At 37.4% G+C, this 13,196-nt stretch overlaps 1 protein-coding gene across 6 annotated transcripts in view; it reads left to right on the top strand.

Annotated features, from left to right (window-relative positions):
• Positions 1 to 13,196, top strand: part of LOC131686753 (zinc transporter foi) — an 88,416-nt gene that overhangs the window by 39,913 nt on the left and 35,307 nt on the right. Inside the window, exon 1 of one of the 6 annotated variants that reach the window (XM_058970711.1) lies at positions 3,410 to 3,507. The exons of 4 other annotated variants lie outside the window; for them this stretch is intronic. The gene's annotated coding sequence lies outside the window, so the exon portion shown is untranslated. Of the gene's footprint in view, positions 1 to 3,409; positions 3,508 to 4,485; positions 4,562 to 13,196 lie in introns of those variants that run through there. One more of the 6 variants, XM_058970709.1, reaches the window with a different exon arrangement.

Raw genomic sequence — 13,196 nt, 5'->3', positions numbered from 1 at the left:
TTTAGTCTTAGTCTCAAAAAACCAAAGCTCGTACACACTAGAAGGGCGTTATGATCCGTTACTTTAGTCACTAGAGTCTAGTGATATGGGTAAACTTACTCCCTTCTATATCTAATAACCGCACACTCAAAATCGCGGATCTTACGGACATTCAAAGCCCCATGCGAATATGCGAGCGTTTACACGGTTATACAAACGAATTTTTTCGAAGTTGCATACAAGCGTCACATAAACGTCCCCGCGATCAAGCCCGTTAACATACAAACGCTCGAGCTCTGCGTGATAATGCAACTCTGATCACAAATGCGATCTCGTAAACATAAAAACGCTCCGGTAATTGGTTGAATGTTTTAACAATTACGAATTTATAAACGTGGTTTCAAGAGCAACTATACGAATGCGCGTTTCCACGCCATCGGTACTCGGTTTTAGTAGTTTAGGTTCATGTCTTCAGTTGGATTATCATAAAAAAAATTAATGACGCTCATAGTTCCCAGGAACTATAATGATATGTCAGAAGCTCACTCTCTTCTAGCATCTGAACCGTGCACTCAAAATGAAACATTAGACTCGCGGTGTACGCGAATATTCAAGAATTTCCGCGAATGTGCAAATCACTACACGGTTATACAGTCAAATTCATATAAATAAAGCTACGTACACACTAGCACATGTGACATACAATCGCCCACCTGATCAAACAAGTTAACATCGCGATCACCAGCGCACACCTACGCCCGCGCCATCGCAAACATGAAAACGCCCCGGTGATTAAGTGAACGTTTTAGCACTTATTTATAAACGCTCCTCCGAACAATTTCATAAATCGTTACGGCCTCACATCTTAACCGTACACTCAATATTACAATTATAATGAGTGATTCTGACAGGAAGCCCTTCCGACAACCAAGCTCTATAGCTCCAGTTGGACCACATCCAAAAAATGTTTGTACAAATATAGTGAAACATTATTATTATTATACAAAATAATAGCTTGTTATAGGAATGATCCATAAAATACGTAAAAACCAGAATGTTTTTCAAGTATTCTTTAAATTCAAAGCGATGACCTCTATATTTTTATACACCAAGCGATTGTAATTGAAGCTGAAAATTTTAAATTTTCTAAAAAAATTAAAAGTACGTATAAGTTCTGAAATTTCGTTTATTTACCAGATAGCTTTTATTTCAAAGCAATGACCTATTTATTTTTACACAAATCAAATGTGCCAGCTACAATTTGTTGGAAGAATAAAATAGTGTATTTCCTCAAAAAAATTGCAAATCGTAGAAGTGCAGACCTTTTATTTATTTAACAGATAACTTCGAATTAACTACATACTTGTACAATAAAGGCGTTTTCAAACTTCTGGTCTTCTGTGAACGTTAATTAATACCCTATAACTTATCATGTGTATGCTCAATAATATTTTTTTTATAAAATTCCATAGTGTTTTCGAATGTCAAAGTTGGACGAAATTCAAACCAAAATATGAACAATACATATTATTAATTTTCTCCTCTAAATCACTAATTCTTGTTTCGGATTGTGAACGAATGGCCATGAGAGGTGTGAAAGATGTGGATCAGTGCGACAAAATGGAAGAAATTGGTGAAACAATTGCGAAAATTCTGCTGGTATGAAATTTTATACGCTAGGCTGAACCGATATCTTTTTTCCTAGGCCAAATTATTTCCTCTTTAGGACCAGGAGGGGATTCACAACTTTCTCGCTGATTTTAACGTTGAATCAGTGCATTCAAGACTAACAAATGCTTAATACATAGCAAATCATACCTGGTTCCACCCAGAATATGTATTTTTATGTAAATTCTCGTAAGAAAAGGTTCTTTTTCTTAAAATAATTACAAAGTTTGAGGGAAAAATTGTTTGATGCAACGAACCAATCATGAGACGAAACGGTACGAGAGAGGAGAGAAGTGTTAAAATCATTCAAAAAAGCTGCTTAAGGTTCAAGTTACCTTTTTTGAGCATGTGTTAGTTTCGAACGCTGGGTAGTATGGGTAGGAAAAATTGTGTTCAGCTTTGCCACCGGATTATCCATTTAAACCTTTTCAAAACTCTAAAGGAAGAATATCAGCCGATTTATCAGATCACAACGATTCAAATCATACAAAATAGCTGCTGGAAAAACTATCGGTTTCGCTAAATAGTGCTTTTGAAAAAGTGGTTGTGATTTTTTGTTACACTACCACACCGTGCTGGGGTACGCAACACAACAGCGCAATGACAAAAACCAAAGCCACTTTTTCAAAAGCACCATTCAGCTAAGTCGATGGTTTTTCCAGCAGGTATTTGGCATGAATTGGATCGTGATGATCTAATAAATCGACTGATATTCTTCTTTTAGAGTTTTGAAAAGGTTTAAATGGATAATCTGGTGGCAAAGCTGAGCACAATTTTTCTTACGCACACTACCAAGCCTGGAGGTAATTTGAGCCTTAATGAATGATCTCGCAAGGTTGAAGATATTATTCGATTTTATGCTGAATATAAAGATTTTAGCCGAATTTTCTCTGTAATGATTTTTTGATACCCTATCAGCCCAGCGTATGAAATTTCATGCGCTAGTTTTTTTTCGTAACAAAACGTTACAAAGTGGTTATTTTATTTTTCCCATACTTAATTCGGCATAATATGAGGGCTCGAGAAGTATTTTATAAATTACCAAAAGTTTTAACATAGCTGGGTTATAATGGGTTAATAAAGTCGTTCAAACATTTGCTGCATATATACTCCTATCGATTACAATTGATGCCGACTATACTTTCTTAAAAAAAATCAAAAATGCGTAGAAATATAGAAAATCCCCTTATTTGGTAGGCAACTTGGAATTAAAAGCGATACAGCTACACATACTTATAAAATAATCAAATTTCAAACAGTTAATTTAATCGTATGGCCCGCAACGCTCGAACGATCATTATGTACTCAGAAATTTATCATGAGTCATTGTCCCTCGACGCTTCTAGAATCTAGCATTGCCGCCAACATATTGTGTACACAACCACCACGCACACAAATCATGCTGACCGGCTCAAATATCCCAGTCACAGACATCGAATTTCACAACGATGTCTATCAACGCGTTGGTCACGTTACCCGTTGAACGAACCTCGCCGCCGCTGCGGCTTGTTTCGCTTACGTTTGTGAGTGCCTGAGTCATAGGATGACCTAAAATTTTTCGTTCGTTCGTTTACCTATATGACGGAGGTAACGTTAACGGTGTGTACTATAAGCATACATCCGAAATCTATTTGTTCACTACATACCTACTGGTGCGGCTTTCCCTACAAAACGAGATAACGCCGTGGTCGTTTATTTCGAGTGGAATGCGTATTTAGAACCTATATAACGCCATGTTCATCGCGTGACTGGTTTAGTTGTGTTTGTGAGTGTGGTCTGCGAAGGTTTACTTCTCGTTGCTGTGAGTTTCATCATCGTTACTGTGAGCGCTCGTTTATCTATACATAGCGGTAGTGAGTGGTAAGTGCAAAAATCTGATCCCAATTTTTATAAGAAAAATGCAAGACACAAAGAAACCAGAATGCCGCAATGAGACGGCAAACGATTCGCACATTAACGCCGTGTTGTTATTTAGAAGTTGTGATTTAAGCCTTACGAACGCGCTGCCCCTGCTCGTCTGTTTCCGCAAACGTAGTCACTCACTATGCCATACTGCCGTCTGCTTTTATGTGCGAAGATGCAGACTTCCAAGAACTGTTCGTTCAGTTCGGGTGGCGGGCGGTCTGTTTCGGTGCATATTCTCTTCACCACTAAGCCTCGTAAATCGGAAGAAGCGGAGGTAATATGAAACGGCCGCCGTTTCGCGTGTTTTCGTTGACGGTTCGTTTTTGCAAACTGGTCGTAATTATTCATTTTTTCGTGCATTGCTCATGGCGCGTTGTTCGTCTGCTATGCACGATGAAAGGTGAGAATATTCGTTTTTTTCCACCTAATATTGCAGGGATGTTTTGGGCTCGGAAACTTTTAGATGCCGGCTGGGATTATTGTGTTGGCATATGATTGTTTGTTGATTTTGATCGGCTGCATAAAAATATGTATAGTTGCGGAAGATTTCTGCCCCGTGTTTTTTGTCCATGCAGAATAGATTGGTTCATATTTATACGGAAACATTCTTTCTAATTCCTTTTGTGATTCTTAGTATTTATGGTAGCGATCAGTTGGGTATCTGGACTCTCCAAAACGTTTTTAGTTTATAATATATTTTCATCTTATGAAAAAGTTTAAAATTTATTCTGATGTTATTTCTCAATAAACTTAAAATTTTTATAACTAAGAATCCAAAATGGAATCAGCAAAGAATAGGAAAATGAATATCCAAAAGTTGAACCAGTCTGAATCGCTTATAAGTGGTTTTATGTATGGTATGAAGTTCAACCAGTCGTTTAACGGCCCGTATAAAGCAGTTTGAGCTAACCATTTTCTTTCACATGGTTTTGTGCTACGTGAGAGTGAGTTGCGTTATAACCAGTAGTGCGGAGAAGGTGAAAGATAAGTTTTGGATTTACGGCTCTATGTGAGTATATAGGATAAGGGACTTTCCTCACGTTCGGATGCTCGTTGCTTTTCAACATAAATAAATTTGCACACAACTTTTAGTACAGAGCAATAAAATGATACAGGTGGCGTAACCAGGAAGGGGCTTCAATCCATCAACCAAAATAATTTAGTACATAGGAAAAAAGTGAACTTATTGTATTTAACAGTATTAAATATAGACTGATACAAACACTGAAGAAGATTACAAGTAGTAATCGAAATACCGGTATCTGTTAAATAGTGAAGTGCAAGTGCATTTAATTATAAAAACATAGTGGAATAAAATGGAAGAAAACCTTTGAAACATTATTAAATATATTATTAATTATTCTGTATTCCCTGATAGATAGTTGAGAAACATGTTATTTTAAGATACTTGTGGATTTTTAAGTCTGTTTATTCGATACTGCACATTACGTTTAGTTTCTCTGTTTTACATATGAAAGTTTTTAAAATTAGAGGTTTTTAATATTTCATTATTTTAAGTTGATTTTTTTTTAAATATTTTATAACTAAGGAGCAGTCAGTTCAGGAATCCTTGTAAAAATAAACCAAGTTAATTCCGAAGACAGTGTAGAAAATCGTGTCACATTGAATGCAAAAGACATGGACGATTTTAGGTAAAGTGATGATTAACACGATTTTAGCAAAAAATTCTAAATCCTTCTGAAGTTTTTTTGGTGCGAATTTCGCAATTAACACGGTTTCTGCATTTATCAGTCATTTTAAATGCAAAAAACAAAAAGATTATTGGAAGTTAAAAAGGTGGATCTTGAAGATACTTTTGGCTCGCACTTCAACAATATGGGTATTTCGGAACATGATTTTCGAGTAGACGCCAAATGTCTAATGGCTACTATCAGTTCAGAGGTACTCTCAAAACCAAATGAGTGTGAATATTATTGGAACGGACTTACCGAGTAGACGCCAAATGTCGCTGTCTGACGCCATTTTAGAAACTAAAATTAACGGAAATCTCAAAAAGCAAATGAGTATAAGTATTTTTGGAGCAGGTTTGACGAGTAGACGCCAAACGTCGCTGTCTGACGCCATCTTGATAACCAAGATGGCGACTTCCGGTTTAGCAAAATTCTCTAAAACCTAATCATTAATCCTGCTTCGAAACAACCATAAAGTGCGAACCAAAAGGAATCTTTAAGATCCGTCTATTCTACTTCTCCAAGAATCTGAAATGTATTTTGCATTCAAAAGAATAAATGTAGAAACCGTGCTAATTGCGAAATCCATTACAAAAAAAAACTTCTTCAAAAATCGTCTAATTTTTTGCCTTCAAAAGATCTTTTTTTTTGGCAAAAACCTTGGCGTATTTCACATCTTTGCTTTCACTTGACTACTTTGGCCTTAAATTTTTATAACTTTCCCTACTTAGTAATTTTTAGCTAATCGAATGCCACTAAAAGGAAAAAAAGTAAAATAGATATTGCATGCTAACTCGAACGCTTTTTTAAGTTTCATTTATTTTACATGGCTCAATGCGTTAGCTTAACTAAGCCGTGTGTACAATGTGTAAAAAACTATTTACTGATGCGTGTGATTAGTCGTTTTTGCCATGTAAAAACATTTCCTACGTCCCTCCAGCAAAATAGTCTGTCTTCTTTCACGTTTTCGTACATGTCAACAGCGTCGCACGGTGGTCGCAAATTAAAAAAAAAAACGTTACGATAGAGAAGTATATTGTCTTTAGCATATTCGATGCTTAGTATCTAGACCTTTATGTGCTGGTATCAACGTAGTTCGGAAATCCCCGGACACTTAAATTTATAGTAAGTCATTATAGAAGAATGGTGTCTTCGGCAAAGTTTTACACAATAGGTATTATTTTGAGCATAACTTTGTAGGCTGCCCAAGTTTTGAAACAAGCGTATTTTTTTTTAAAAATAACCTTAGGATCATTCGCCTCTTTTTTGGTTAGAAAATTCTCTCTGGAAAAACCCTATGTGCGGGTGGGGGGGGGGGGGGGGGGGGTTGTAACTGTTTTCCTGAGGAATTTATTAAAAAGGCAGAAAAATCGGATATTTGCTTACTCCAGCCTCATCACGCCAAATTTTCTAGAATATGCACAAAAAATAATTTGGTTTTGAACTATCCGACGTTTCGGCTGTTTTGGTGGTGTTTTGAAGAAAAATATCGTATACTATACACGTGATTTTACGGTTCAACTTAGCAACCCTCGAAAAACGGCCATCTTTGCAAACAAAATAAGCAACTTTTTGCCACCCCATTGGCGAAAGCTTCATCGAAATTAATTAGTAGTGTTTTAACAATTCCCCGAATACATTGAGTGGTTTTCATGAAGATTGTGTGAAGGGTAGCGATAAAACTGCTTTTATCATTTTCAACTTAAACCGCTTTTTGAGGTTATCTCTGTTGAACTTTAAAGGGATGTTAATTTGCACGTTAATTTCCTTTTTGCCTTTCTCATATAAAGAAAGGCTATGCAATCACTGTAAAAATCGACTGTTTAACGGAGGCCCGGAGGGCCGAGTGTCATACACCATTCGATTCAGTTCGTCGAGATCGGCAAATGTCTGTGTGTGTGTGTGTGTATGTATGTGTTTGTGTGTGTATGTGTGTGTGTCATTTAAACTCACACAATTTTCTCAGAGATGGCTGAACCGATTTTCGCAAACTTAGTTTCATATGAAAGGTATAACGCTCCCATAAGCTGCTATTGAATTTTTAGTTGATCCGACTTCCGGTTCCGGAGTTACGGGTTGAAGAGTGCGGTCACACAGCAAATTCCCATATAAACTGGTACCACCATGATGTTCAAATGACGTAAAACATATTAAAATTGATGTAACGTTACTCTAGTTTGCGGGTCTGCATCACTAATGATCAATCAAAGCAGCTTTGACCACATTGGCCACCTATGACAGTTCATGACGCCCCCGGGGAACCCGCCAAGTTCCTAAGCTAATATCACACCCATTCCCCAACGAATTCTCTACCGATTTTTACAAACTTGATTTCAAATGAAAGATGCAGTAATACTATTGACTGCTGCTGAATTTCATTCTGTTCTGACTCTTGCTTCCGGAGCTACAGGGGTGTTAGTAAGGATACACTGGAATTTCCCATATAAATCGGTACAATCGTAATACCTCAGAGGCTAAAAACTATTGAAATGGTCACCACATTACTTCTAATCGCAGATCTAGATCACTGATTGCCAATCAAACATTCTTTGAATATATTGTCCACTATCGACGATTCCGGAAGTCCGGAATTCCGGGCATATTCCACAAATAAAGTCACATCGGTTCTTCGGCGATGACTGAACCGATTTTCTCAAACCAAGTCTCAAATGGAAGGCAAAATATGCAGCTGAGTATTGCGTCAGAGCCCCTTTGCCCCCCCCCCCCCGCCTTGCCCTTACATCTCCATCCTTCATCACTACCGTCCCCTTGGACCACCCTCACGCCCGCATTTCCTTCATCCACCCCGTATACCAAAATAAGATGAAGGATTTCTGACGCATCCTCCACTCCCACTCTACTAACCCCCCATTCCCTCCACTTTTAAACCCATTCCACCAACATTTCAAAATATAATCACATGAAGATAACATTGAACTCATGCTGATTAAGCTAATTAAATACTATTCTTTTGCCTAGAAAGGTTACGCAATTGCTCCAAAAACCGACTTTCTAACCGAGGCCCGGAGGGCCGAGTCTCATATAACATTCGACTCAGTTCGCCGAGATCGCAAAATATCTGTGTGTATGTATGTGTGTATGTGTGTATGTATGTATGTATGTATGTATATATGTATGTATGTATGTATGTGTGTGTATGTGCGGATTGGTTAACAAAATGTCCACATCGGTTTCTCGGAGATGGCTGAACCGATTTTTACAAACTAAGATTCAAATGAAAGGTATACTATTCCCATAGGTTGCTATTGAATTTGATTTTCAACCGACATCTTGTCCCGGATTACAAGTTGAAGAGTATGGTTGCAAAACAAAATTTGTTGATTTGTCCACATCGGTTTCTCGGAATTTTCTGAACCGATTTTGACAAACTTGATTTTAAATGGAAGGTCCATCAGCTGCTGTTGAATTTTGTGTGGATCCGAGTTCTGGTTCCTGAATTACAGGGTGATACGTACGATCACGCAGCAAATCTCGATTCTAACGAATTCTGCGATGAATGTAAAAAGGTGAAATTTTTGCCTTTCTCAACAGAAAGGTATTGCAATTGCTCTGAAAACCGACTTTTTAACGGAGGCCCGGAGGGCCGAGTGACATATACCATTCGATTCAGTTCGTCGAGTTCGGCAAATGTCTGTGTGTATGTATGTATGTGTGTGTATGTGCGTATGTGTGTGTGTATGTTACCAAAAATGTCACTCATTTTTCTCAGAGATGGCTGAACCGATTTTGACAAACTTAGTCTCAAATGAAAGGTGCAACGTTCCCATAGGCTGCTATTGAATTTCTAATGGATCCGACTTCCGGTTCCGGAATTACAGGGTGATGAGTACGAACACGCAGAAAATGTCGATTTTAATAAATTCTGCAATGAATGCATAAAGGTGATTTTTTTTCGAAATATGACCACAACTGCTTCGATTTGTAGTATTAGGTCACTAACATCCATTCAAAGTCTATTTGGCCACCATCATCGGTTCCGGAAGCCCCGGCGGAAGTATCTAAATTCAAAATAACAGTCACATCGGTTTCTCGGAGATGGCTAGACCGATTCGACTAAACTTGGCCTCAAATGAAAAGTATTGCGTCCCCGTAAATGGCTATTTAATTTCAACCCGATCCGACTTCCGGTTCCGGAGTTATAGGTTGTGGCGTGCGATCACATAGCAAATTGTGATTCAAACCGATACTCCGATGAAAGCAAAAAAGGTAAAAATTTCGCTAAAATGTCTCTCAAACAACTTAAATTTGCTGTTCTAGGTCACCGACGGCCAACAAAACTTTCGTTGACTACATTGAATACCATAGGTTCCGGAAGTGCCCGGGAAAAGCGGCCATCTTTCAAAATTTACGAACTCACATCAGTTTCCCGGAAATGGTTGGGCCGATTTTCACAAACTTAGTCCCAAATGATAGCTATAATATCCCCACAGATGTTTATAGAATTTCGTGCGGATCGCTTATATGGGGCCGGAAATATAGACTAAGTCGTCCGGTCACATATGAAATTCCCATATAAGCTGGAACTCAATTTTTTTTTTTCAAAGGGGGACCCCATGAAATTTCAGAAATCGTATTCGTATTTTTGATGCCAAACATCTTTAAAATGCATGAAACGTCGAGATTTTATGTTATCTCGAATAATTTTTTTTTTTATAAAAATCGACTTTTTGGGACTGCCGATTTCGCACCTTTTTTCAGTTCAATATTACCGTGGCTGTTTTTTCTTCTTCAAAATTTTAGAATAAAATGTAATATATGCATTTAAAAGCTTTTAATGAATATAAACAACGCACACATTCTCGTGATTCACGATTGAGAAAGGCACAATTGCACCGCTAGGTGGATTAAAATAGGTTTTTCCAATGTATTCGGCACGGCTCAATGTTAGTACAACTGAGCCGTGGATCTTTCATGTTTTTACAAGATGCTAGAATAAAAAAATTACACAAAGTAACTGCCTGTCTGTTGGGTCCTGCTGATGCAGCTTACTGCTGCGTGTTGAGATCCTTTTTCGTGGCGGTTATGTATTAGATGCTTTTTCTTGTTTTTTGTTCTTACGGCTCGCTGTTATAAATCCGTCTTTGTTTCTTTATTGGTGGTGTTGGTTTGGAGGCATTTGACGTAATCATTGTTACTTCGCTGTTGATTGGGGTACGATCGTTGTTGAGTTTGATACTGTCCGATCCGCAGTCACTGACCGATTTTGACAAACTTGATTTCAAATGAAAGATACAGCAATACCATTGACTGCTATTGAATTTCATTCGGTTCTGATTTTTGGTTCCGGTGTTACAGGTTGCACGGTGTCTTTGTCGAACAACTTTATTCAAAAAAATTCGGCATCTGTAAAACTTCGGGATATGAAAGAATGGACTTTTCCCTTTCATTTGAAAGTAAAATTAAAATATTCTGTCGGGGGGTCTAGGACAAACTTTTATTTAAAAGTTTTTTGATTGAAAACTTAAGTTTTTTAATGAAACTAATTCGCATTTTTTGCTACTAATTGTTACTATAGACATTCAAAAAATACTAAAAGAGAGAATCTGATGAACAATCTCATTATTTACAACTTCGTAGAATGCTATAAATCGATCTAAAATCACCCGAGAAAGTTATTAAAATTTTATCAGTTTTTAGGTGTGCGCGGGCCCTATGGATTAAGAAGTCGATTAACAAGGACTTACAACAAATGTTGGATTTAAATGAACAGTAAATTCAGATGAATTTCAATGTATACAAAGTCCCATTCTCAGCAGAAAAAAATATATTTTCAGATTCTTCCGGGTTTTGGGCGAAAATGAAACTTTATGAACAAGGAGGTATCCCAAGTAGCACGCTTTGTTACTGTATAGTATTTGTAACTCTCTTGGTAACAACAATGTTATGGAAAAAGCGCACTTTGTTTGTATGTTGTGCAACATGTTCATAATTGCAGCAAAATAATGAAAACAGTAGCTGTGCTATTTGTCGAGCACTGAGTAGTTGGACAGTTCTGTTTTAGGGTGGAATGGCAAACAAAGAGGCATTTGCAACTTGTTAGACTGTTTGTGCAAGTTAGCAAAGTTTCTGATTAGTTTCACAACTGTTATTGATGTTTGCATATTTAACACTATTGGCCAGCTCTATAGTTACATAGTTGCACAATCAGTTTAAAAATCCGTGGAAATTCTTTTCAAATATATCCAACAATAAAAAATATTGTGTAGCAGATGTGCAACATTTAAAACTTTCAACAAGTTGCAATTGCTACTTGGGATGGAAAGGTGTTGATCAAATTTATTCGATAATCTTATACCTTTTCAAGATGTTGATTAATGTAGTAACGGATTTTAGCATGCCTTTTTCATTTCTTTTCTCGCTCTAGGAGATAGCTAATGTAAACTAGAATGACTCTTCTTCCTGATTCTATCCTGCCTGGTAAAATACAATTGGCTTAAATTCAAAGCTTTATATTTGAATGAACTAACGTAGACAGTTCGAGTAATTGTAATAAACGACGGATTTTATTGCAACTTTGGGTTGAGAATCCTGTTTGTCTTTATCAACATTAAAAGAAAGATGATTGAAAGATAAAAAAAAGCTCTTCGAGTTTTTGATACAGGTTTGTTATTTTTTGGGGTAGATTCGATTCATCAGAATTTATAGATGCAGATTTTTGCTTGTCCTTAAATTTTATTTCCAAATCGAACACACTTCACATAATCTTAGAAAAAAGAACAAAACCAAGTTTCATAATTTCCTTTAAGAAGAATCTCTGGAGGCGTTACTCGTTGAACACGGATCACAACAGAAAACAAACAAGAAAATATCAGGCTGGACCATGCATTCAGTAAATTCTCAAAGTAATACAAGTCTGTTTATTGAAGATTTCCATCATAATATAGGATAAGAGCAAAGACGACATATCAAGGGCCCGCTTATTTTTATCCTGTTTATTAACGATATCTGTAGTCGGATCAAGTCTGGGAAATTGCTGTACGCGGACGATCTCAAAATCTTCCGAACTATCGCTTCTGCACTTGACGCCATAGTGCTTCAAGAAGATATCTGTACTATTCAAGAATGGTGCACGCTTAACGGAATGGAAGTCAACGTTAATAAATGCAAAGTAATCAGTTTCGGACGCTTGCTTACTCCAGGACGTTATGAATACAGCCTAAAAGGTAGAACAATTTTTCCTTGACTTGATACAAAGTTTATGTAACTGACAAGTTTTCGTTCTGCTGATAAATAAATAAATTACAAAATTACAAAACAATTGAAAGCGTCGACTCGATCCGTGACTTGGGAGTGCTCTTCGATAGGAAGTTGAGCTTTTCCGACCATATCACCGCGACAACTGCTAAGGCTTTCGGAATGCTGGGCTTCTTAAAGCGGAACACGGCGGACTTCGATGATTTCTACGCACTAAAAGCACTCTACTGTGCCCTGATCAGAAGTGTTCTGGAGTATGCTGTGCAAGTGTGGGCACCATACCATGCCGTTCAAATTGACCGACTAGAGCGTATACAAAGATGTTTTGTGCGATTCGCCCTCAGGAAACTTCCATGGAATGATCCAGTTGTGTTGCCTCCTTATGCCGATAGATGTATGCTACTCGGTCTGCAGACTCTGGCGACTCGCCGTATCTTCCTGCAAAGAGTTTTTGTTTTCGACTTGCTGTCAGGTAATATCGACAGTCCCGATCTTCTCTCGGGCGTTAATTTGTATGCGCCTCCTCGTGTTCTCCGTAACCCCACTCTGTTGTGGATCCCTAGACACCGTACTTCATATGGACAAAATAATCCACTGGAAAGATGTTGCCGCAGATTTAACGAAGCTTCTTCAGTGTATGATTTTAACATTTCCAAGCATAGATATAAGATATTAATAAGAGATATATAGTTTTAAAATGCATCTGTACGGTGTATATCGAAGATAAGGAAATAAATA

The sequence above is a fragment of the Topomyia yanbarensis genome, chromosome 3, assembly GCF_030247195.1.
Source record: "Topomyia yanbarensis strain Yona2022 chromosome 3, ASM3024719v1, whole genome shotgun sequence".
In the NCBI taxonomy this organism is placed as follows: Eukaryota; Metazoa; Arthropoda; class Insecta; order Diptera; family Culicidae; genus Topomyia; species Topomyia yanbarensis.
This window is presented reverse-complemented; position numbering and strand designations above follow the sequence as displayed.